This window comes from Gavialis gangeticus, unplaced genomic scaffold, assembly GCF_001723915.1.
Source record: "Gavialis gangeticus isolate Ggan-Ray unplaced genomic scaffold, GavGan_comp1, whole genome shotgun sequence".
NCBI classification, from domain to species: Eukaryota; Metazoa; Chordata; order Crocodylia; family Gavialidae; genus Gavialis; species Gavialis gangeticus.
In genome coordinates this window covers 114,330,862-114,356,650 of record NW_017729032.1, presented here as the reverse complement: position 1 = coordinate 114,356,650, position 25,789 = coordinate 114,330,862, and positions in this window count along the sequence as shown.

The following is a 25,789-nucleotide window of genomic DNA, read 5'->3' as shown; positions in this document are numbered from 1 at the left end:
CAGCTTCTCTTTTTAATCATGGGAAAATATATCTATATAGTAGTGGTGTTTCATTTTAAATATATATATTAGTAGTGTTTCATTTTAATCATAGAAACATTTGGATTTTGGGTTACTTATTTTAAATCCACAAATTGGGCAATATTTTTTTATCTGAGAAAACCAGGTCATCACCACCCCCCCCAATCCATGGATGTGAAACGTGAGTGGCCTACTGTTGTAATTTCAATAGCCTGGAGAAGTATCACTAACAATGCCTCCAGAAAATGCTCTGCATCAAATAGGAAGATTGCCACACAAACATCATCACCCTTCCTGAAGCCAGTTTTACCAGCATTGAGTCTGTGATCCTTAAACACTCAGCTTAGAATACGAGGGAAATGTAGTGAAGGGATTACAATGGTAGGAGTCTACTACAGACCTCCAAACTAGGAACAAATGCTTGACAAGAATTTGCCAGGGAACTGGCTGAGGCTGTACGCTCTTGGTTCATGGTTGTGATGGGAGACTTCAACTACTCAGACATCTCATGGGATGAGCACTTGGCCAAATCTGATTGGTCACAAAGCTTCCTTACATGCGTGGATAAGCTCTACCTGTCCAAAAAGTTTATGGTATGGCAAGAGGCAAGGTGCTGCTGGACCTGATACTGGCCAAAGAGGATGATCTAATCAGTGACCTAAGAATTGAAAGCAAGCTGGGTGACAGTGACCACGAGTTGATCACTTTCACTATCCATCACAAAGCTGGCAAGTCAGCCAGCAAAGCAATAGTCCCCAACTTTAGGAAAGTTGACTTTCATAAGCTCAGGAGGCTTGTTCTTGAGGCCCTGAGAGGCCATGATTTCACAGGGAGGGGAGTTCATGGTGAGTGGTTACTCCTTAAGGAAGTGGTCCTAGAATCACAAGGGGAGTCCATCCTCACCCATAGGAAAGGTGGTAAGAGGGCTCAACCCCTTGGCTCAACAGGGAAATCATGGACCTCCTACCTCTAAAAAGAGAGGCATATAATGGATGGAGGACAGGAAATACCACTAAGGAGGAGTATACTGTGCTGGTCCACACCTGCAGGGAGTGAACTAGAAAAGCCAAGGCTGCAACTGAACTCCATCTGGCCACATGAATCAATAAAAAGTCCTTCTTCAGATATGTGGGGAGTCAAAATAAAATAAGGTCAACAAGGGCAACATTGGACCCCTGCTAAACCAGCTGGGGCAGCTAATTAGTGACACAGGAAAAAGCCAAATTGTTTAATGATTACTTTGCATAATTTTTTCACCAGCCCAAAAGGACCACCCTGCCTATCATGATGCAGGATTACCAGGGTGAAGATGAATATATGCCCACCACTGGCATGGGTCTTGTGAAGGAGCATCTTGAGAGGCTAGACCCCCATAAATCAGCTGGTCCAGATAGGTTTCACCCAAGCGTGCTAAAGGAACTGGCAGACATCATAGCACAGCCACTGGAGAGGATATTTGCAAACTTGTGGTGCTTGGGTGAAATACCTGAAGATTGGAAGAGGGCCAATGTAGTGTCTAACTTCAAGAAAGGGAGGAAAGAAGACCCAGGAAACTACAGGACAATGAGCTTGATCTCAATCCCTGGGAAGATTTTGGAAAAAAATATCAAAGAAACCATTCTTGACAGGCTAACCGAAGGCAGTATTCTGAGAGATAGCCAGCATAGGTTTGTTGTGACTAGGTCTTGCTTGACCAATCTCATTTCCTTCTATGACCAGGTGACATATCACCTGGACAAAAGGGAAGAGGTTGCTGTCATATATTTGGACTTTAAAAAAGCCTTTGACCTAGTGTCCCATGATGTCCTCATGGAAAAATTGGGCAACTTCAGCCTCAACTACTCCACAGTTTGTCTGATGGCTGGGGAACTGGCTCTGAGGTCAGACCCAGAGAGTGGTGGTTGATGGAACTGAATCAACATGGCATTCGGTGACTAGTGGTGTCCCCCAAGGCTCCATTCTCAGACCTGAACTCTTTGATGTCTTCATAAACAATCTGGACACTGGTGTCAAAAGTGGACTGACCAAGTTCACTAACAACACCCAACTTTGGGGAAGAGTGCCCACACTTGAGGATAGGCTGGTGATCCAGGCCAACTGTGATAGGCTTGCAGGGTGGGCAGATGAAATCCTGATGACATTCAATATAGATAAATGCAAGGTGCTGCACCTTAGGAATAAAAATCTGCATCACACTTACAGGCTTGGCAATGCTACACTCACTAACACCATGACTGAAAGAGACTTGGGGGACTTGATTGACCACAAGATGAATATGAGCCACCAATTCGATATCACAGCTGGCAAAGCAAACAAAATTTTGGCTTGCATCTACCGATGCATCTCGAGCAAGACCCAGGATGTCAACCGCCCACTGTACTCGGCCTTGGTGAGACTGCAGCTGGAGTACTGCATCCAATTCTGGGCTCCACAATTTAGTAAAGGACATGGAGAAGCTTTAAAGAGTCGAGAGGAGAGCCACATGCATGAACAGAGGGCAAGAGTACAGGCCTTATGAAGACAGGTTGTGAGCGATGGGACTCTTCAGCCCGGAGAAGTGCAGGTTCAGGGGTGACTTGGTGGTAGCCTAGAAGTATGTAAGGGGTGTGCATGAGGATCTGGGAGAACACTTGTTCACCAAAGCACCCCATGGGATGACAAGGTCCAACGGTCACAAACTCCTGCAAGAGCATTTTAGGCTGGACATAAGGAACATCTTCCTTACTGTCCAAGCCTCCAAGGCCTGGAACAGACTCCCCCCAGAGGTGGTGAAAGCACCTACTCTGGACACTTTCCAGAAACAGCTGGATGTTTATCTTGCTGGGATCCTTTGACCCTAGCTGACTTCCTGCCCCTTGGGCAGGGAGCTGGACCTGATGATCTTATGAGGTCCCTTCCAGCTTTAATGTCTATGTCTATGAAGCACTGATTCACTGGGCCAGACATGGTGTGTGGATGCCCAATTCTCAGTTCCTAAAAGAATTGCTCTAATACTAGATTAGCTGCAGCTTGAAATCTCACAGCAATCAGAGGAAGCACTACAAGGTACATTAAAGGCATACCTTAGGAAAGCAGAGTCCAACATCATGAGCTTGAATTTGGCTACTAACCAGGAATCCTGGTTTTCTCTGATAAAAAAAAACACACAAAAACCCAAAAAACAAATTTTCAGATTAAAAATGTAACCTCAAATCCACATTTTGCCATAACTAAAATGAAACATCACTAATATATATATCTAAAATTAAACACTACTGCTATATAGATAATTTTTCTCTGTTTAAAATGAAACTCCAGTAGTATTTCTATCTATATACTATGTTAAAATGATATGTCTATATACTAGTGGAGTTTCATTTTAACCACAAGAAAATGTATTTATATAAAAGTGGTGTTTCATTTTGATCATGGAAAAATGTGGATTTTGGGTTACTTTTTAAATCCAAAAATTAGGGATTTTTTTCAATCTGAGAAAGCCAGGATCCCTGCTACTAACTCATTCCAATGGCACTGCAAACTCAAACAAATGGCAACCCACTTCAAGGTGAAGCATGTTGCCCTTGAAGCAGAGAAGAGAGAGTGGAAAGAGGAAAAAGAGAAAAATCCCTGCCTGAGGTCTACTCTTCCCTGCAGAAAACCTGTAACTGCCAAGGATGTGTCTGTGGTTCTAGGACTAGATTCTTAAGTCATATCAAAATGCTTCAATGAGCGGTGGTAAAGATCAGGCCTGAATTGTGGGATTTGTTGAAGATTCCTCTGAAGAAATTCTCAGAAATGCAGTCATATTTAGCATATTCTTTATTTTTACTTTTTAGCTTCTAGCTTCTTCCAAAAAATCCTTTTCTTAGTGTTCCATTTTCCCAGCCAAACAAAGAACCAAAAATATTCTTGAACAACATATGGTATGCTTTCCCCCTCAGTAGTCAGACTGGTCTTTCAAAACTCATGTTTTTGGCTCTTGCTTATGGACACACAATATTATTTGTAAGCTGTCTTCTTGTATGCTCATTATTTATCCTGACATTGCCAACTCTGCATTAGACCCCAATTCTCTTCTTTTCAAGTTGACACCATAATTAATTATTGCTTTAAGCTTCCTTTTTTCCTTGTGATATTCGTCCAGTTCAGATTCCATGCACTGTGTTCCCTGTTCCACGCCCCACTAACCATAATTTGGTGGGGAGAGAGTCAGGCCTTAGGTGCTGATTCAAGGGGCTACCAAAATGACAGCTCCCAGCTGAACCTGCCCTGTTGCTGCAGCCCATCTTGGGGGAGCTTTTGTTGTGGCAGCAGCAGCCTGTACTGCCAACTTTTTAGCTTATGAAAGAAGTTAAACATTTCCCTTCCCCCTTCTCATGCCAAGTTGTAGTTACATCTCTTCCTAACTGCCACTTTCTTCCTTATGAAGTATGATGATAGCTTGCAAGGTTTTGGCAATTGCATCAACTTCTCTTCTTTGTACACTCACAGTAGGCAGACACACCTTAAGAAGAAAAATGTTAATATTTATTTTCCTTGGCTCCTGTTGCTCCATAAGAGAATACCAATGGAATAAGTACTCCTTTATCCCTAATGGTTTATTAGCTGTTTGCCTCTCTCAGTTTTGCCCCTCCCTGCCCTCATCCTTCCTTTCTTCCCTTCCCTGCCTTTGTATTCAAATTACTCTCTCTATTTGATAGCCTGACCTGTGCATGCCCTTTTATAGAATCTGATGAAATATGCTCTGGCTCACAGAAGCTTATGCATCCCTAATTTGAATTAGTCTACAAGGTGCACCTCTACCCTGTTTTGTCCAGAATGGTAATACTTAAATAGAATACTAGATGTGGCAAAACGATCCAGAGACCTGTTTTTATGACAAGGGTCAGATTGCTGCATTACAAAAGTCTGTGGCAGATGGATTATCTGCTGATTATGCCAGAATCCAAACCTACACATACGAAGATGTACACACAAATCAAAATACCCAGCTGAATGTAAACTTTTTTCCCAGGGCCTAAAATGTTTGTCTCTTTTGTTAACTAATAAACACAGTCACTTATAAGGCTCATTTTCATGGACAGAATGATAACCTTTTAAATCCTTGGTCTTGGCCCTTACCAGTCCCTTTTATTACCTATGTTTATGCCTTACAAAATCTCTGTGCAAACTCTCTTGTTCTAAAAAAAGGGCCCATCTCCTGGGATTGAGACAGCTAAAATATGGCCACTAAATCCCTAAGGAGCATAACATTTTCTCTAGGACCCAGTTAACCACCATCCTCTGGTGAGGCAGAGGATAATGTTCTGCTGTCTCTCTCAACCATGCCATATTATGCTTGCCCCCTTGCACCTAGCCCTTTGTTCTGCCCTTTGCCTGTGCATCAACTCCCCACCACTGAACCAATCAATTGATTCTCATCCTTCTGCAAGGCACTCCTCACAGTTGTGACACATGTTGGGCAACTCTGATTTTCTAATACTATTACTCCAGTAGTCTCATGTCCAGAGATGTATGCTTTTTCCTCAGCAGCCAACTCAGTTGGCTTCTTTGGGATAAGACTAAATTATCTTCAGGAGACTTCTCAATCCCTGCTGATGTTCATTCTCCCTGAGATTCTAGGGCATTTTTTGTAAAAAGCAGAGAAGGCCTACTTGCCTCATATCTCCTTGTCAGTTCACCAGAAGGCCTGCAGAAATCTGTTGTTTAGATCTCTTCCATGACTGCCTAAGATAAAGGTAAAGAAAGGAAGGGCAAAACTATTTCTCTTGGAATATCCTGCACTTAGGACAGAATAATTGCATACAAAATAAAGATTGGGGAATAACTGGCTAGGCTGCAATACTGCAGAGAAGACCTGGGGGTTAAAGTGGACCATCAGCTGAATATAAGCCAAAAGTGTGCCCTTTTTGCAAAAAGAAAAAAAAGCCAGCAGAAACCTGGGTTATATTAACAGGAACATCACTTGCAAATTAAGGGGAGTGATACTTCTGCTCTGTTCAGCACTGGGGAGGCTGTATCTGGAGTACTCTGTCCAGGTCAAGAAGGATGTGGGCAGATTGGAAGAAGTCCAGTGAAGAGCAAAAAAAGGGCTAAGTGCCTGAGAAACATGACTTGTGAGGAAGGCTTCAAGAAACTGGGGTTACTTAATCTGGAAAATAGAACACTGGGGTTGGGGAGGGTTATTTGATAACCAGGGATCCTGGTTTTGTCTGATTTAAAAAAAAAATGGATTAAAAAAAATAACCCAAAATCCACATTTTTCTGTGATTAAAATGAAACACCACCAATATATAGAGAGCTACATATAGTGGTGTTTCATTTTGATCAGAGACAAATTGTGGATTTTGGGTTACTTTTTAAATCCAAAAATGGGGGGGGTATCAGAGAAAATCAGGAACCCCGTTAATAACAGTCTTCAAATACCTGAAGGGCAAGAGAGGCTGCAAATGGCTTTCATCTGTTGCTGGCTGTAGGGGAGCAGATGAGGGGAAACAACCTCAAGCTGCAGAAGGGGAAATTTAGATTGGAGATTAGGAGGGACATTCTGACTATGAGGGTAGTCAAGAATTGGAACAGCCTACCTACAGAAGTTGTGCAATCTACATCCTTGGAAGTTTTCAAGAGCAGGTGAGACAGACAGTAACCTGGGAAGGTTTGAACTGTTTATTCAGGGGTGCCCTTGCTTTGAGAAGGAGGCTAAACTATATGAATTTATGAGCAGAGATCCTGGTTTTCTCTGCTAAGAAAAAAATTCTTGATTTTTGGATTAAAAAAAATAACCCCAAATTCACTTTTTTTTCTGTGATTAAAATGCAACACCACTATGTATATATGTGTGTGGATTTTGGGTTACTTTTTAAATTAAAAAAATGGGGACTTTTTATCAGAGAAAACCAGGATCCCTGCTTATGAGGTCCCCCACTTTCCCATGATCTTATAATAATTTTTCTGCCTCTGATTTTTTCAATAATGATTTCCAAACCAGGGCTCCAGTAGCTGTGCCACTTCCCCAGGCCCATGGAACAGCAGTACCATCCTCAGTCCAAAATGTAAGTCACTCTTCTGCTTCCTAGCCATTTAACTGGTTCCATTTGTGATGCTGTTGACCTCATTCACCTCTGTATTAATTTTACTTCCTCAAGCTGTCCTGTTTATTCTTCTGCCTCCAATTCTCAGGTTATGTGTTCTGCAAAGGAATACTTGCCAGCCTCTCAATACTTCCTCTTTTTCCTCTATCATAAATTTCCTCCTGGGTTGCTCCAACCTCTGGCCTAGCCTGTTTGCAACTGATGCCTTCTGCTAAACTGTAGACCCATCAGTTACTATATGGACTCTTGTTCCAATAGCTACTTCCCTTTTGAGAACATGGGAAATAGTTACCGGGCATGTCTACATGAGATGCTACCTCACCATACCTGTGGGAATGTAGCTTGTCACTACGGTGACGCAGCAGCGGCGACAGAAATTGTGATGCTGATGCTACTGCATGGAAATGAACCATGCACCACTGGGACAGTGCAGTAACAACTGTGCAGTCAAGTGAATGTGTAAACGCACCCACCACCGCCCATTTCTTTGGGGTAGCCCTGTACCTTCTGCCTCCTCCTTCCTAACACTTTTTCAGAGCACTAAAGTTCTTTCCTCTTTCCCCTTCACCAAAACATAAGACCAGAGTAAGCTTGCCACTGTTCATTCCATGTTATCCTTGACAACCATGTTTCCTTTGCCAATCACTACTTTCTCCAGCCTTGCAAAAGTAGCAGCAACAAGAACTACCTCTGCCTACATTAATGGTCTGACAAAAGCTGAATAAGCTAAAACCCCTTCCTCAACTGGAATCACCAAGCAGCTCTCTGGGAACAACATGGCAGCCCTACTCACCTGGGGCTGTGGTAATCATGGGTAAAGTCACCCTGCAGAATTGGCTGCTTTGAGCAGTAGCTCTGATATTTAGGGCAGGAACCAAGGCCATGGAGCTTGCAGATGTACTAAATATCTTGCTAGATTACTGGTTTCTGTGTCAGCTTTTGATCCCTGGCTGATATTTCATTTCCTATCTTCAGTTACTATCCTATGGTTTATGTCCTAGATTCTGGCTTTGGCTCCTGGACCTTAGCTAATATTTTATTTTGTTTTGTTTTACTTTTGTTCCTGGTCCTTAGTTTTTACTCTCCTTCTCCATTTTGGCCCTAACTACTGGACATTACTTTCTACATGCTGGTTTGTAACAATGGGTTTGCTTATACTTCGTTAAGAAAATCTATGCAAACCAGTGAAAAACTTTTGTGATTCCTCTGATGTATGAAGCATAGCAGATGCATTTTAGAATATCTATTATTTTATGGGAGGCATGGTCCTTCAGGAAGCAAGGCCGAAAAAAGAGCATGTGGACTATAACTACAACCATAATAAGGCAGTCACTAACTGACAAATGTAGAAAAATTGTGCCATGTACAGATGTTCAAAAAGCCAGGGGAAGAATTGATCTAAGCTATGTGGTTTTTCTCTCACTGACCTAGTTTAGATCAGGAGTGAACAGTATACACATATGCCCTTGCAGGGGTGGGGCGCATAGATGGCTTGTGCTAATCAAGGCCCACAGATGGTGGGCACACCTGCAGGCCTCCCAGCTTTCCCTGGGGGCTCCCTGGATTTCTGGAGACTGCCAAGTGCAGCCAAGCACTTGAGACACCTCTGACTGGCTGTCGAGCACAGGCAACCTTCCTTCCAACCTTCCCCTGCCTCACCACAGACCCTCTTCCATACCTCACTCAGAGGCTTCCAGAAGAGCCCCAGAGTGAGTGCTTCCCCTGCTAATTGCACATGCCTCAATGCCAACACCCCACTGCTCACACCCAAGCGTGCAGACCCAGGAGCTATGGAGCGTTCAGCTTCTCACCCTGTGCAGCTCTTGCCAGAGGCTGCAAGACATCATGTGCAGCCATCTGGACATGATGCATCAGCTTATTTCCATGGCTTTATTTCCAATATTTAGCCTTCTGACACAGGGCCAGCTACCAGACCCTGTGCCCACCAGCATCCTGGACTGGGCCACTGACTTTCAAGTGGCTAACAAAGACAAGGCCACCTAGGGCACCATGGATGTCAGGGTACTCTGGCACCATCTATAGACTGTAGAATACCAGTTCTGGGTGCACATCACCAGCAGCAGAACTGGTGGAAACCGATCATCCTGGATACCTCACCAGGGACAATGAACAGTGGGTCCAGACCTTCCACATGCACTGGGCCACCTTCACAGTCATTGTTGCACAGGTGATCCCCTCACATTACATTCCAGGACATCAGCATGCATCCACCCATCACCATGAAGAAGTGGGTGACCATCACCATCATGAAGCTAGTCACCCTTAACTATCTCTTCTACAACAACAGCCAGTTTTGTGTGGGCAAGTTCACAGCCAAAGGAACCATCTGGGAGGTGTGTCCAGTCATTCAGAACATCCTACCCAACTGTTTCATTCTGTTCATCAACCCGAAAGAGATGGTCTCTTATAGGCTTCCTCAGCTGTGTGGGGGCCATGGACAGCACCTACATCCCCATTCACTGCTTGCCCCAAGGCATCCAGGCATTCATCTACTACAAGGGCTAATCTTCCATCATCCTGCAGCATGTTGTTGACCACTTTACCCTCATCTTTGCTCCTCCCCACCAAAAACATGCAGTTTGGAAAGTCTGAAATTTATAGTTTTTACATTTTACCATTTCCCTTACAAAAACAGTACATTTCATTCCACTGTATGCCAGTGTTAAATTGCACTTCCCTATTGCCTCATGGGAATTGTAGTTATGGCACACATTCTTTCCTATGGATTTAATAATATACCCTGAGCCCTATGACTCTGATGGACAAACCAGAGCAAAGGCATTTTTGTACTTCTGTTATATTATGGGAAGTATGGTACTATAGGAAGCAAGGCCCATGTGGTCTATAACTACAGCCTCAGTAAGGCAGTCACCGTAAATGAGAAATATAGTTTGTTTGTTTTCAATCTGATTTAAAACAAAATGTTTTTTGGTCAGTTGAAAAACAGATACACTGATATGTTTTGAACTGACCCCAAATAAAATATTTGTTGGTGAAAAAGCAAATATTTCAGCATAATCCTTTTTTTTTTTTTTTTGCTACAGAAAATTCAAAACATACCTACCTGTGCTTTCTGCTCAAAAATTATTTCCAATTAATTGTATTTCTAACTATAAGGTACACAACAAGTTTCAATGACCTGATCATAAACCTTGTGAGATTTGATGAATCCTTTAGGTACTAAATTAATTTGTTTCTCAAAGCACAGATCATACCTCCTCTCCCTTTCCTATGTGCTTTATTTACTTACTTTAAATAATAATAAAAAAAGATTCTCAGGTATTTTTGTTTTCTTTGTGGCGATACATTCAGTTGGGCTGCTTACCTGTAACAGAACTTGAGTGCGTATGCTCAAAAAAACTGCTAAACCTTCTGAAGTGCTGAATTGTCCAAAATCAGGCAGTGTGTGTGTGTGTTTCAGTCAAACAAGATCTGATACTTTCGAGGCAATTACTGAACTACAGTACATTTTTATATGCTTCACCATTTAAGATAGAAAAATTTTCACTGCATCAAATCGTCTTTTTTATTGTACTTTATTCTATTTTCTCTCTCCTCCTTTGTAATTTCTGTCTAACACCTGCTGTTTAGGAGATACTACTCAATCTTGCTTTCACCTTTTTGTGGGGGAGAGCAGGGGACAAATTGCTTTGCTGTCTGAAGTGGTAAGACAGAAGATTTTCTAAAATATTATCAGACAGTACTATCTTGTACAGAATATGGCTGTATATGCACAGTAAAATAAAGCAATTTAGCTAAAGACTGCCTCATCTACAACATTGTTTGGTTACTTCTTATATTGCCCAACCTAGGGTTTACTTTGTTTATATCTCTGTCAATCTGTTTGATGAAAAGTGTGAATAGTTGTCTGCGTGTTTAAATTAAAAAGGCTTTAGATTCTGAGCTATAAACAGACTTCTCTCATCCGGCTTCTTTTAAAATAAATTAATTTCTACAGAATTTAGATGTTTTTCAGGAAGCAGTACTCCTTAAAAACAAGAACAAAAAAACCCAAATGACTGCATGAGATATGTCAGAGCCACATTTATTGCATTATCTCTTATACATTTGAGAATATTTATCTGATCTTATGAGCAAATCTTGATTTTATATCTTGTCAGTTATGCACAGACGCAGATATTGCCATCATAGGGTGTGTCTAGATGAGCGTGCACATGAATTTCCCCAGGGGCAAATAGCAGTGGCACATAGTAGTGGGGATAGTTGTGCACATGCACTTTGGCATATGGCGAGTTGCCCAGGGTGAGGTAGGGTAGGTTGGGGCCAACACCTGGGCTAACCCCAGCAGCCTTATATGGGGTCCTGCTGTGCAGCACCTGGCTGGCATCTGGAGTGTGGCTCTGGATGGTCAAGGTCCGGTTTTGAGCAGATCATGCTGCTGCCACATGCACTGCCCTCCTTTTTTCAGGCATGGGTTTTTTTGACACTGGGATTTCCCAGTGTCATAATAACCCACCATGCTGCAAATTAGCAGCACAGTGGATGCTTGCATGTGCAGTGTGTGCAATTTGCAGATAGTTTGTGATGCCTCATACTGAACTTGCACAGACATCTGGACACACTCATACGGTGTCTAACCTGCAAAGATTGAATCCATTCATGTTGTGGTTTTTTAATGTCTTTCCCTAGCCCTACACACTAAAGCATCATGTGTAGGCATGCGCTCTCTTTATGAAAATCTGATATTTTGACTTTCCATATTCAGTCATGATAGAGAAAAATAAAAAAATGAAACTCTCAGATAGTGAGATAGCATTACTATTTCCTACCCATATCTAATAACTATTGCAAATCCATACAGTGTTGTGCCATTTTCAAATTTACTTACTCAGTGATATTCAGTTCAAATATTCCTCAGAAAGCAAGAATCCCAAGGTAAATGGTTTTTGAACTCTTTCCCAAACCTTATTACATAATAAAAATCTGAAGGTTTCTTCCAATATTATTTAATGTAATCCCTTTGTGACTATGAAGTCTAGATGACTATTTACCTTACTGTTTTGCTTTTACTTTGCTTTTACTTTAGTTTAGGATTTAAGTACATATCTTCCTGCCTCTTTTTCTACACAAGCTCTCTAAAATCGAGGAAATTATAGTCCCAGTATCTATTTCAAGTTTAACTACATAATAACTGATCATTGTGTGTACATAATAATCAGATAAGCCTTTTCTCTCTGTTGAAATGTATATAATTTTCCCATGTCTGGACCCCTGATGCAGTTGTTACAATGACTATACTTTATTCCAGTATGCAGCTTTGTCTGCAATTCCTTAGCTGCTGTCTGGATCATCTTGCCTTCCAGGTCTTGTATCACATCCTAGCCCATTCTGACATTTTTCCTTTCTAAATGTGAACAAATGAGTTTCATTCTACAAGTGTTTTGGGCCCAGTCCTCATTGATTCCACAAAACATTATGGTTTTACTCTATGATTAGGTAGAACCATTCTATTTTCAAATTGTCATACTTTATTTTGTCATATCAAAGATATGGCCTAAATTCACAGCCAAATGCAGTATGCGGTCTTTGGTATTACATCGGGGAGGTTTTTTTGTTTGTTTTTGTGTTTTGTCTTTTTTTCCCTCCCAGAATTATGTGATTAATAAAAGTAACCCCAAATCCACATTTTGTATGATTTAAATGAAACATTACTTTTATATATATATATATAAATATATATATATATATATATATAAATGGTGTTTCATTTAAATCACAGAAAAAAGTGGATTTGGGGTTAGTTTTTAAACCAAAAATTGATGGGTTGTTTTTTTTTTTAAACAGAGAAAACCATCATGGCTCTATGGACCACAGACTAGTAACCACAGCTTTACAAGAGTCTAACAGCCTTATCAGGCAGTTTTCCCTTTCCTGCAAATTCAATCAAACGTAAGTCCCTCCAGTTTAATTTTTCTTATAGACAGAATTTTAATGAGTTTATATATCCAGAAGTGTTTTCCTATTTCAGTGAATATTTAAATATTTTAAATTAAGAATCAATTGGAGCAGGCATTAGAATTCAGGTAAAAATCCATTTACTAAGTGAATTTCTTAATCACTGGGCTGTTGAGACATTCTGTCATATACACATACTGTTGCTGACCCAGTTATTATTTAATTTATTCCATGCAAAGTGGAATAGCTTCAGGAGGAGGGCCTGAGAAAACACAGTTCAATCTACCTGGTTGGCTGGATGGCAGAGTGTTCACCTTGACTCTAGACTACAGCTTTTCTCCCATTTGACCAAACATATCCTGAATTCTTTGCTGTGCAGTGGCATAGTTTCAGCAAATGGGTGCCCGTATTCAGAATAACTTACAGTTTGGTGATTAGACCACTCTCTCGGGAGGTGAAAGACATGTATTTGAATGCCCTAAGACAGTAGAAGGATTTAGCCATAAATCTTTCACATTCTGGAAGTGCTGTAATTACTAGGTCACATCCAGGAGAAGATTCTGAGGTGTTGATCCTAAGTTAATGGAGGCACTTTCCTGAAACCCTGACTCAGGCACCTAAACTCCAGAGACTTGTAGGATTTCAGACATACCCTTATCCTTAGCATTTTCTGTTAAGTAGTATAGGCATTTCCCTAACCAGCCTGATGGCTGTTTGAAATCCATTCTGAAGACCCTAAAATTCCCATTGCTCTGTATAGTAAGTCTAGAATTCTAATAGAGTATTACACTCTGAGGACCAGATACCAAAAAGGTAAGTGCTGCAATGCCTAACTTTTAGGCATCTAAATCCCTTAATGTCTGTATACGGATGCATATTGCTCATTTTGAAGTAAGGAAACCTTTAGTTATATCTAATCATTGCATAAATTCCATGTGAAAACTCTCCTCTTTCCAGAGGAATGCTCCTATTTAGAAGTTGCCCTAATGAAGAGACTGTATCCCAGCTGAAGATGATTGCTTTCTGGGGGAGGTGGGGGTTGTTTCTATGTGAAGGTCTTTTTTGCCTCATTGATTCGTCATTTTCATCCATTGAAAATAAGGTAAACAGAAATGTTTTTAAAAATCCCGTATTATATGTGGGGAGTGGCAAGGGGGAACCCCTTTAGTTTGTGCGTTTCATTTTGCAACTTACCAATTTTGATATCAGCATGACCAACTGGATACCATCTGACAAAGTAGACTGCTGCCTATTAATATTTATACCTCTCTGAACAAGTTAGCCTCTAAAGGCATTTATACATGTCCCTTTTTGTCCTATGATGTGCCAGAGATTTGCTGCTTTGGAGCAGTCTCAATTAATTAAGTCTGCTCCACACGTGAGCTGACGCACACTGCACTGTGCCATGTGCAGTTGTATAAGTGGTGAAATGCACGTCAGCATGCAGAAAATGGTGGTGGTCCACTTTTGAACTAAAACACCTCTAGGGAGTTTTTGTTAAAAAATGCATCACAAGCATTTTCTTTGCATCGACACGCATTACACCACTTACGCAACTACATGTGCTGCAGCACTTGCACATGTAAAAAAGCTGCTACCTACCCTGCTCTGCTTTTTGCCTGGTTCTTCATTGTGATGGTACATGAAACAATATCACCGCACCCAGACCTTGTTGTGGTGCATTTTTCTGAGCCAAATGACAATCCAATCACAGTTTAAATACTTATAAAAATATCAGTTCTCTGTAATGTTTGAGACCTAAAATATTTGTGCAAAGAACACCTGCATTTGCTTGCCACAAGATGTCAATGTATCCATGATGACAGTATACAGCGTATGTGCTTCTTAAATACCAAACTTTAAAACAAATAGTTATATTTTTAGAAAGTTTTGTGAAACCTTTTCCTGAAGGTGTGACTGAGCTAAGAATCTAATGTCATAGATGTAGCTAAGCATTTTGTGTGAAAAAAATCATGTTGTGCAAAAGTGAAATAAGGAAAAAATGTAAAAAATTCAGTTTGGTTGCAGAGAAAATAATATCTAGAATTATAAAGATAAAACACAAAACAAAATATTCTTGACCTGTAGTTATTTGCACCGTTGGAGATGTAAATGGCAATTTCTTTTATTACATACATAATAAAATGACTCCATTTGATGAAGAACTTGAAATCTGTGGGTGCGTATACACATGCATTGACACATTCTAATTAGAATGCATTGGAGCTGAATTGATTAATTGAGTCTGCTAAAGCTAGAATACTCTAGTGTGCTGCAGTGCTTCATTTATCCAGCATTCCATGTTTCAAAATGGCAGCAGGGGCACCTTAACTAAAACTCATCAAATGAGCTTTAGGTAAAGCACCCCTATGGCCATTTTGAAACATGGGATGCTGAATACATGTGAGAGTATAGCATTTTAATTAGAGTGGCTATCTGGGAGCTACTCTAATTAAAACACCCCTTCCCACCATCCCAGAGCACGTGTACAGACACTGTGTAATTCTAGCAGAAGAACTAAAAATATAAAGACACGAAAGAAAAAAAAATCCAGTGACAAATACATTATCATGTATTACTTTTTCACTAATTTGTCAAGGAAGGATTAGAGAAGAATATAGATAAAATACAGCATTTATATAAATCTCTGAAATAGTGTCATGTTGAATAATACATTCGGCTTTGGTCACCTCATCATAGAAAGGACATAAAAACCAAAAGTCAATTAAAACGATTACATATTAGGTATAGAGACTTCTGTATGAAAAGAGATTAAAAAACTAACATTGTTTGGTCTGAAGAGGATTAAAAGGGGATCTTTTGGGAAAAAAAGTTACATGTGGAAAATAGAGTGCTCCAGTGTATCCATCAACTAAAATAAGAAAAGAAAAGCAAACACATAACTACTTGTTCATAAACATATAATTAACTAGGCTGTGCAAGTAACTTGTGCAGTAATGGTTCTTAAACGTTTTAGACTTAAGGCACATCTCCATAACTTTAGTGAATTGAGCAACGCCATTTAAAAAACGTATTTATTTATTACCGTGTTTATAGCCTTACAGAGAGGGGCAGAGAAGCAACTAGGCAGAGAGACCGTGAATCTAACTGTAGATGCTTATCTCCTCATACTTCCTGTGGCACCTTTCAGGAGATGTCATGACACCATAGACTGCCCCAGCACTCCCTTGAGAATCACTCTAATACAGTGCATTCTTCACTCCTTTGTTCTGATGTGCCACATGAATGACATGCAAGAGTTTATTTAATTTGCAGTAGGATGGCAGTGTTCCATGGCTTACTTCCTTTTTATTTTATACAACAGATTGTTAGGAAGATCTGTCCTCCATTCCTAATCTTGATCTATGGTTGACATTCAGCTTTCTCTGATAAATTCAGCAGCAAAGAAAAACAGATTGGATCTAGTACTATATGTCCCATCTGGTTTAGCTGCAACTGTTTAGATCTTATCTGCCAGGATCCAACCCACTTCTTTCCCCAAAAAACACCATCTACTGGGTTTTTTTTGTTTTTTTGTTTGTTTGTTTTTTGTTTGTTTTTGGTTCTCTTTAGTTTTGTTTTGTAACTCTCTGATCAATATCAGAAAAAATCCAACATATATGCCTCTCAACTTCATGAGCTTTTCAAAGCCCTTAAGTAGTTTTTTTTTCCAGTTTTTCCCTCCCATGTTTACCCTGTCTTTCTCCTGATGCTCTAGTCTTTCTGTAGTTTCTCCTTTCATCTGTCTACATAAACCTAGACCTATAACCACTAACTTTCTCTGATCAGATGGATTTGCATACCAGTATTGTAGCACAAGGTAGAATTTTTTTTTAACGAATATTAGTAATCATGTGTCAAAATGTAAATTGATCTCTAACAGGAGTAAGCAACAAATTAACTTCTGAAACAGGTGAGGAGAGGTTTTACTCTTTTTTCCAAAACATCATATATAAAGAATGTCAAACAATACAGTAGATACATACTAGAATTCTAATGATTCCTGCCTCCATGTTGTTCTTCCTTCTATGTTTACATGTGTGTTTGCCTAATTATATTTGACTTTTTACATACATAGTACTAGATTCACATAAAACAAAATGAAATAACATTTCATGAGGCTGTTGTGAAGATCTGACCAATGTTTAAGACTTCTGGGAACTTGGGCACAGTGGCCACATCTACACGAGTGGCAGACTGTGCAGTCATTAAGTACTTGCATAACCAAATACTAGATGACTGTACAGTAATTGGTGTCACTGCATAGTAGCATCCCCATATGGGTTTCTTCTGATGCTTTTGCTCACTACAGTCTTGTGTAGATGCAGCCAGTAAACAAAACAAAGATAACAGAAGTGTATACAGTGTCCAACACATATGAGGCAACTGGGAAATAATTTTTTGACTTTTGACATCTGGAAGGAAATAGAAAAAATATATGAGATAGTACTGTTATATGACACCATGTAATGACTAAGCTATGATAGGGTAATGCTACCACAACACAAACACAAAAAATAGCAAGCTATCTGTGCTAGCTTATTTATTTATGTATTTATTAGAAAAGTACCTTTAAATAACTTTCCAAGTGTTTATAGCTAAGCACTTCTGATGTAAAGCACAACCCTTATCCTGGATACTATTTTTTATGACTCTCCAGAGGGTGATCTTTTAAATGTTGTCAGGTCTATGCCAAAAGATTAAAAACAGTCAAATGTATTTAAAGATGAGGCTTTCTAGATTCCATAAGTTAAATACTCATCCTGTACAAAATGTACCAAAATTTTATGGAGAATCACAACAACATGGGACAAGGAGGCCTGGGTGAGTGAGATTCTTTACCCTCTATCAATGCTGACCTCATGAAGGGACACCTTGAGAGGCTGGATACCTTCAAGTCAGCCAACCCTCGCAGTTTACACCGCGGGTACTCAAGGAGCTGGCTAGCATGGTAGCTCAGCTTCTAGCACAGATCTTCGAGAACTCCTGGTGCTTTGGTGAAGTGCCCAGAGATTGGAAGAAGGCCAACGTGGTGCCTATATTCAAGAAAGGGAGGAATGTGGATCCGGCAAACTACAGGCTCATCAGCCTGACCTTGATTCTGGGGAAAGTCTTGAAAAGATTATCAAAGAGGTCATCCTTAACAGACTGGCTGATGGCAACATCCTGAGGCATAGCCAGCATGGATTTGTTGTGGGTTGGTCTTGCTTGACCAATCTCATTTCCTTTTATGACCAGGTAACCTATCACCTGGACAAGGGAGAAGAGAATGATGCCATATATCTTGACTTTAAAAAAGCCTTTGATTTCGTATCCCATGATCACCTCTTGGCAAAACTGGTCAACTGTGGCCTTGGCCCCACCACAATCTGCTGGCTGGGGAACTGGCTCCACGGTACGACCCAGAGGGTGGTGATTGTTGGAAGTCAATCATCATGGTGTCCTGTGACCAGTGGGATCCCTCAAGGCTGTGTCTTAGGGCCTATACTATTTAACATCTTCATTAGTGATGTAGACATTGGTGTCAGAAGCGGACTGGCCAAGTTCTCCAAAGATCCCAAACTCTGGGGCAAATCATTCACAACTGAGGACAAGAGGGTGAGCCTGGCAGACCTTGACAGGCTCAAGAAATGGGAGGATGAGAACCTGATGGTGTTTAACACTGAAAAATGCAAAGTTATCCACCTTGGGAGGAAAAACCTGCAGCATGCTTATAGGCTTAGCAGTGCTACACTGGCTAGCACTATGGAAAAAAGGGACTTGGATGTCATGATTGACCACAAGATGAACATGAGCCTTCAATGTGATGCTGCAGCTAGCAAAGTGAGCAAAATGCTGGCTTGCATCCATAGATGCTTCTCAAGTAAATCCCAGGACATCATTCTCCCCTTGTACTCGGCCTTGGTGAGGCCGCAGCTGGAGTACTACATCCAGTTTTGGCTTCACAGTTCAAAAAAGATGTGGAGAAACTTAAGAGAGTGCAGAGGAGAGCCACATGCATGATCAGAGGTCAGGAAAGCAGACCTTATGATGAGGGGCTGAGACCCATGGGACTCTTCAGTTTGGAAAAGCGCAGGCTGAGGTGATCTGGTGGCCACCTATAAGTTCATCAGGGGAGCTCACCAGGATCTGAGGAATGTTTGTTCACCAGAGTGCCCCAAGGGATGATCAAATGGTCACACACTCCTCCATGACTGTTTCAGGCTGGACATAAGGAAGAACTTCTTTACTGTCTGAGCTTCCAAGGTTTGGAATAGACTGCCACCAGAGGTGGTTCAAGCACCTACTTTGAACACCTTTAAGAGACATTTGGATGTTTATCTTGCTGAGATCCTATGATCCCTGCTGACTTCCTGTCCCTGGGGCAGGGGGCTGGACTCAATGATCTTCTGAGATCCCTTCCGGCCCTAGTGTCTGTGAATCTATGAAACATGCTTTCATCTGTTGAACAAATGCTAATGAATTAAGGGCACCTTTGCACATGAATCTAACAGCTTATCTGATAATACCAATCTATTTAATGTGTTTCTTGTTTGTACCGCTTTCCTCATTGCACACATGTCTGAATGTGAAAATTTGCTTTACAGCCTGGGACAGTGAAACTGGTGCCCTTTACTGAGCCTTCATCTGGAACTGTTAATTTGTCAAAGGCATGTGTAGACAAAACAGGGGCCCTAAATTGAAGCAGTGGGTTTTAAAAAACACTGCTTCAATTTAGGGCCCATTAACTCCCATGTCATGCACACACCCCAGGTGGATCGGTCCCTGAGCTGCAGTGGGGGGCTTGTTCTTCCTTCTGCAGCAGATGCTGCCCCCTGCCCCCACCCAGGTGGCAACCACCCACAGGCACCCAACTCAGTTTGTTCCCAGGGGCACCAGAGCTGCAGATGGAAGCACCGGGCCCCCACACACCTCAGGCAGGCAGGCAGGTAGGTTACATGGGGTGGAGGGGTGGTGGTGGTGGTGGGGAAATGATCAGGCTCACCCCTTTTCTTGGGCAGAGCTGCTTTCCCAGGCTGCTGCCAGGCTGCCTTCAGGGCTTCCTGCAGAGCTGTAGAGCTGCATGGAGCCCAGTGCTTCACTCTGTAGCTGTAGGGGCAGCAAACTAAAACTCCTCAAAGGAGTTTTCATTTCCCATACCCAAGTCATTTAAGGCGCATTACGCCACCAAACTTCCTACAATGGCTAGAATTAATGCGCAATATGCCGCTGAAGCGTGCAAGCAAACACTGACACTGTTAAAGCAGTACAAAAGCATTTAGCCCACTTTAAAGTGTCGTACACACACGCCTGTCTTTTTGTCTACACACAGCCAAAATGACAACAGTGAATGGCATAAAGCATTGAACTGAAAATATTTTAATTTATTTTTATTTTATTTTAGTGATATTTTATCCATAATGCTGGTAATACTTCACTAGCAATAAAAATGAGTAACTACATGAACACTATTTTTTTCTGCCAAAGAAAGAAAAGTTAATAGAAAATAGTAATCTAAAAGTTATATTTTATTTAAAAAAATACACCACAACATAACTGACATTATTGCACACACAATAGAAAATTGGAGTCTGCAGTAGTGTAACGGGGAAGAGGCAGCAGGGACAGCAGACCCACAGACTTTGTGTCAGTGGGAGACAGAATAGCCACAGATGAAGCTGTCCATCCTGCCAGTGCCAACACCATCCTGTGTACCAGCCAGAGCTATCCTGTGTGCTGCTACTGCCCAGATATACCATATTATGCCTCTGGGTGTCTGAGTCTGTACAAGGACTATATGCAATTTTACAGAGGACAGAGATTAGGACAGCATGCCATTTTTTTACATGGATGTAGGAAAAAGCTAACCAACTTCAGATCATAATATAGCCTGATGTCTTATACTGGCTGCAAAGAGCTGTGTTGCTACACAGTAGGGGTGTACAAAGTTGGCCATATTCAATTCAGATTTGGATTCAGCCCAATTCAGGGGAATGTGATTGGATTAATTGATTTGGATCACTGTACCAATTAAATTTAGCCGAATCTGAATCTGAAGATTCAATGTTGATTCACAGAATCAGTGATTTGGCCATAGACACAGTTTTAAATGCTTTTTCTACATAGCTTGAGGTACCAGGTGCAGCTTGTGAATGCTGAGATGGTGGGGCGGATGGAGAATCCCACAGGAGCATTGCGGGGGGGTGGGGTGAGCTCAGTGGTGGACTCCCTCACCCCCAACCCAGTGATTGGCTGTGGGGGGACACCTGGTGTCCCCCCAGACCCAGGAGGCACCAGTTTTTGAGCTGGGGGGTGTGGGGGGAGGGTCTCCCATGCACTTCCCGATGGACCCACTTCTGGCCCACTTCCAGGTCTGCTGCTGAGTGCACTGGGGACTCCTCCTGTGGGATGCTCCATCCGCCTCACTAGCTGAGCATTCACAGGCTACCTCGTACCTTGAGGTATGTAGAAAGAACATTTAAAGCTGTGTCTATGTCTGAATCATTGAATCTCTCTAAATCTCTTTGAATCAATTTGGAGGGTTTCGATTCAATTCAGAGAGATTAAAGGGTCTTGTGATCTGATTTGGATTTGGAGATTCAGCCACTGAATCTTACCAAATCTCCATTGAATCAAATCAGTGACTAAGGCTTTGCACAGAACTACTACCCAGCATGTCCACTGTAGGTGGATAGTGGAATCACCTTCAGGGAAGGTTATCTGTGAAATAAGCAGGGATAACTAAAGAATAAGCAGTCACAGACCAAGGACTGTTACTACCAAGATGTGGTGGGGACAGCAGATGGCAGTGCTTTTCCTTCTGAAAAGCCACATATATCCTCTGACACTGTGGTGACCTGGCAAGTACATGTAACTACTATAATAAGTCTGCACAGCCCCCAGCCATGGGTTTGCAAGTCCCCAGCAGGGGAACAGGCAGAAGAAGATGTGAGAATCTCAATGCCTGTAAAGGTGGACATAGGCTGCAGTGGAATAAGATCTCCAATGATCTTGGCCTGTTTTTCATTGGAACAAAGTCCCATTCTGTCAAGACCTATGTGTAATCTGATATGCAGCAGCCTCTCCATGATAAAAGAAATCACTCACAGGCATCTTCCATGAATATAGTTTTATCACACTTTTCAAGCCATTTGGTGACCAGCTAGTGATGATGGGGGCAGCATTGTGAGGCCTGGAAAATCCTAGTCATGAACAGGCATCCTCGTTTTCTCTGATTTAGAAAAATTCCCAATTTTCAGTTAAAAAAAAAGGAGCCCCGAATCCACATTTCTCCATGATTTAAAAGAAACATGATTAATATAAGTATTAATGTATGCATAATGTATTGATATATGTATTAATAACCAGGTTCCCTGGTCATGAACTGGCATGAATGTAGCAGTTACAAAAAGGTTGTCTAGCACTTGTATTGACAACTCTGGTGACAACATTGACATTGTTTCACTAAGACATTGCAAGAGGGAGATGGGAATCTCAAAGAATAAGGAGGTGGCTATACCCTCTTCTGGAAGGGTACACAGGAAGGAGAGCACTGACTTCACAGAGCTGGCTTTGCCATTAAGAATGAGCCTATATATCAACTCAATGTGTTCCCTATTGGAATTAATGAGCATCTCATGACTTTCCATCTTAAATTGGCAGGGAGCCAATATGCCACTGTCATCAGTGCATATGCCTGAATCCCGATGGTGTCAATGAAATCAAGAATGAATTCTATTCCAACCTTGACCAAGTCCTTTCTGACATTCTGGAGAGAGACAGACATCTTTTGCTCAGTAATTTAAATACCAGAGTCAGAAGGGATTCAAACTTCTACACTGGCAAAGAAAGAGTGGGAAAGGTCAACTGCAATGGCATACTCCTCTTGACCAAATGTATGGAGCATGGAATCACCACAACACCCATACAGACAATACCTATAATCTAAGCATTGTCACTTGGTTAACTATGTCATAATTCGTGCCCAAGATCACAAAGATGTCTGCATCACTTGAGTTATGCTAGGAGCTGAAGATTGCTGGACCAATTGCCAACTCATCCACTGTTATGTCACTTACACTGGCTCCCAAATGATGACTGCAGCAGAAGCAATGCCTATGGGGGGTCAACACAGAAGGACTCAAGGACCCAATCAAGCAAGACTTCTAATGCCTCAATGAAAAAACTGGCAAATTTCAATCAACAATGGGAGAATATCAGCAGCACTTCAAGTCCAGCATCATCTGAGCCTGTGAAGAGACACTTGGATTCACTACTAGGAAACACCAAGACTGGTTTGATGAGAATGACCTGGAGATCCAAGAGCTGAATGACCATAAGTGTAAAATCTTTTGTGCTTGGCAAAATAAAATCAACTCCAAGCAAAAGAAACTGTAACACCAGCAAGTCACTACAGAGGTCCAAAGGAGAACCCATGATATGAAGAACAGATGGTGAGAAGATCAAGCAAAGAAGATTGAACATCTCACTGACATCCATGATAATGTCAGTTTTTTTAGTGCCACCAAAGACATCTATAATACAAGCATTCAGGGACCCAGCCCTTTGTGACCAAATGATGGAGGAGACCTAATCAAGGAAAGGGGAATCATCAACGCATGCTGGAAGGAGCATTTTGAAGACCCTGTGAATAGAAACTCTGTTGTTGAGGAGAATGTTTTCAATTCCATCCACAACACCCAGTCACAGATGATCTCAGAATCCCTCCAACCCTTGATGAGGTGAGGAAAGCCATCAAGCAGATGAATGACAAGGCATCTGAAACAGATGGAATACCTGCTGAAATCTTCAAGCACGGCTGAATGGAACTTGTATCACAGCACCATGCCCTCATTTTGAGGATCTATAATGATCAGAAAATCCCAAATGACCTAAGGGATGCCATGATCATAAAAATCTTCAAGAAAGGAGACAGGTCTGACTGAGGAAAATACAGAGGGATCACCTTGTTGTCTACTACAGGAAAGATCTTTGAGAAAACCATCCTGAACTATATCATTCCACTTGCTGAAGAGATCTTCTTGGAATCTCAGTGTGGGTTTAGGACATTAAGAAGCACAACTGATATGACCTTCACTGCTTTCCAGCTACAAAAAAAAAGAAGCCAAGAATGACATAAACCCCTCTACATGGCCTTCTTCAACCTCACAGAAGCCTTTGACTCTGTAAGCTGAGAAACATCATGGAGGGTCTTTCTGAGGTATGGATGCCCACTGAAATCTGTCACCATTCTTTGCCTGTTCCATGATGGTATTCCAGCAGTGGTTCTCAGTAATGGATCTATCACACATCTATCACACATCCCTTTCAGGTTAAGACGGGGGATAAGCAAGGCTATATCATCTCTTCACCACTCTTTTTGATATTCCTTACCATGATGATACATCTGACTACCAACAAGCTCCCAGTCAGAGTAGAACTAAACTACCAAAAGAATGGTAAGCTGACTCTAAGCCAAAACCAAGATAACCCTGACCTCAGTTATTGATCTCTGGTATGCTGATGATACTGTAGTGTGGGCTTACTTGTAAGCAGACCTTCAGGCAACCACTGATGTCTTTACCAAGTTATATAATAAAAAGGGATCCATGCTTAACATTCAGAAAACTAAGGTCCTCCATCAACAAGCTCTTAATGAACAGTTCACAGCTCCTGTAATCCAGATTCATGGTGAGACTTTGGAGAATGTTGAGTATTTCCTGTACCTCAGTAACAATTTCTCATAGAAGGCTGACATTGTTGAAGAACTCCAACATTGACTCAAATATGTAGGTGCAGTCTTTCGATGCCTGAGAAAATAGATGTTCAAAGGTTATGAAATCGTACTCAAAACCATGCTCATGGTTTATCAAGCAGTCATGATCCCTACCTTACTGTACAGAGATGAGATGTGGAAAATGTATAGGAGATACCTCAACTTGCTGGAGAAGTATCATCAATGCTGCATATAGAATATCCTTCAAATCCAGTGGGTAGATGGATAAACATTAGCACCCTCTCACAAGCAAATAACATGAGCATCAAGACAATGATCATTTAACAACAACTTTGCTGGGCTGGCCACATCATTCAGATGTCTGGCTCCAGATTTCCAAAGCAAGTTTTATTCTCTCAGCTCATTCAAGGTGTATGCTCAACAGGAGGGCTGAGAAAACATTTAAGAACTCCCTCAAGGCCAACTTGAAAAAATGCAACATAAACACCAACTCATGAGAGGCTATCTCCCAGGACTGCCCCAAATAGAGAAAGCATTTGCTGCAAATATCTCAGTACTTTGAGAAGACACAGGAAGACAGAAGGAACATCATAAAGACAACAGGAGATGGAAAGGGGGGGACTGTCAGAAACTCATGTTATGGACTGAATCAGAAATCCAGAGACATCCACCCTGCATAGAAACACATGCTCAAGTTGCAGTAGAACATGTCAATGCGAGATTGGCTTATCAGCCCCTTTGGACCCACAGATCAGACAATCATGGAAGACAATCATTCTTGATTGCAAGGGTTTCCTAATGATGATGCTGATGCTGTGTTATTCCCTCTTCTTAAGATGGGCACTTTGGGAATTTTGCTATATTCTCATTATTTGAAAGATTATACCTGCCAATTTATTTAAAACTTTTGACTGCAAAAAAGTTCTAATGTAATTTGTTTTAGTTTTAGACAAGGGAATCTATGTCTTCCTGGTTTACTGCAAGACCCATTCCAACACAGTTTTTAATGCAAAAGGTAGGTTATAACCAGGGATCCTGGTTTTCT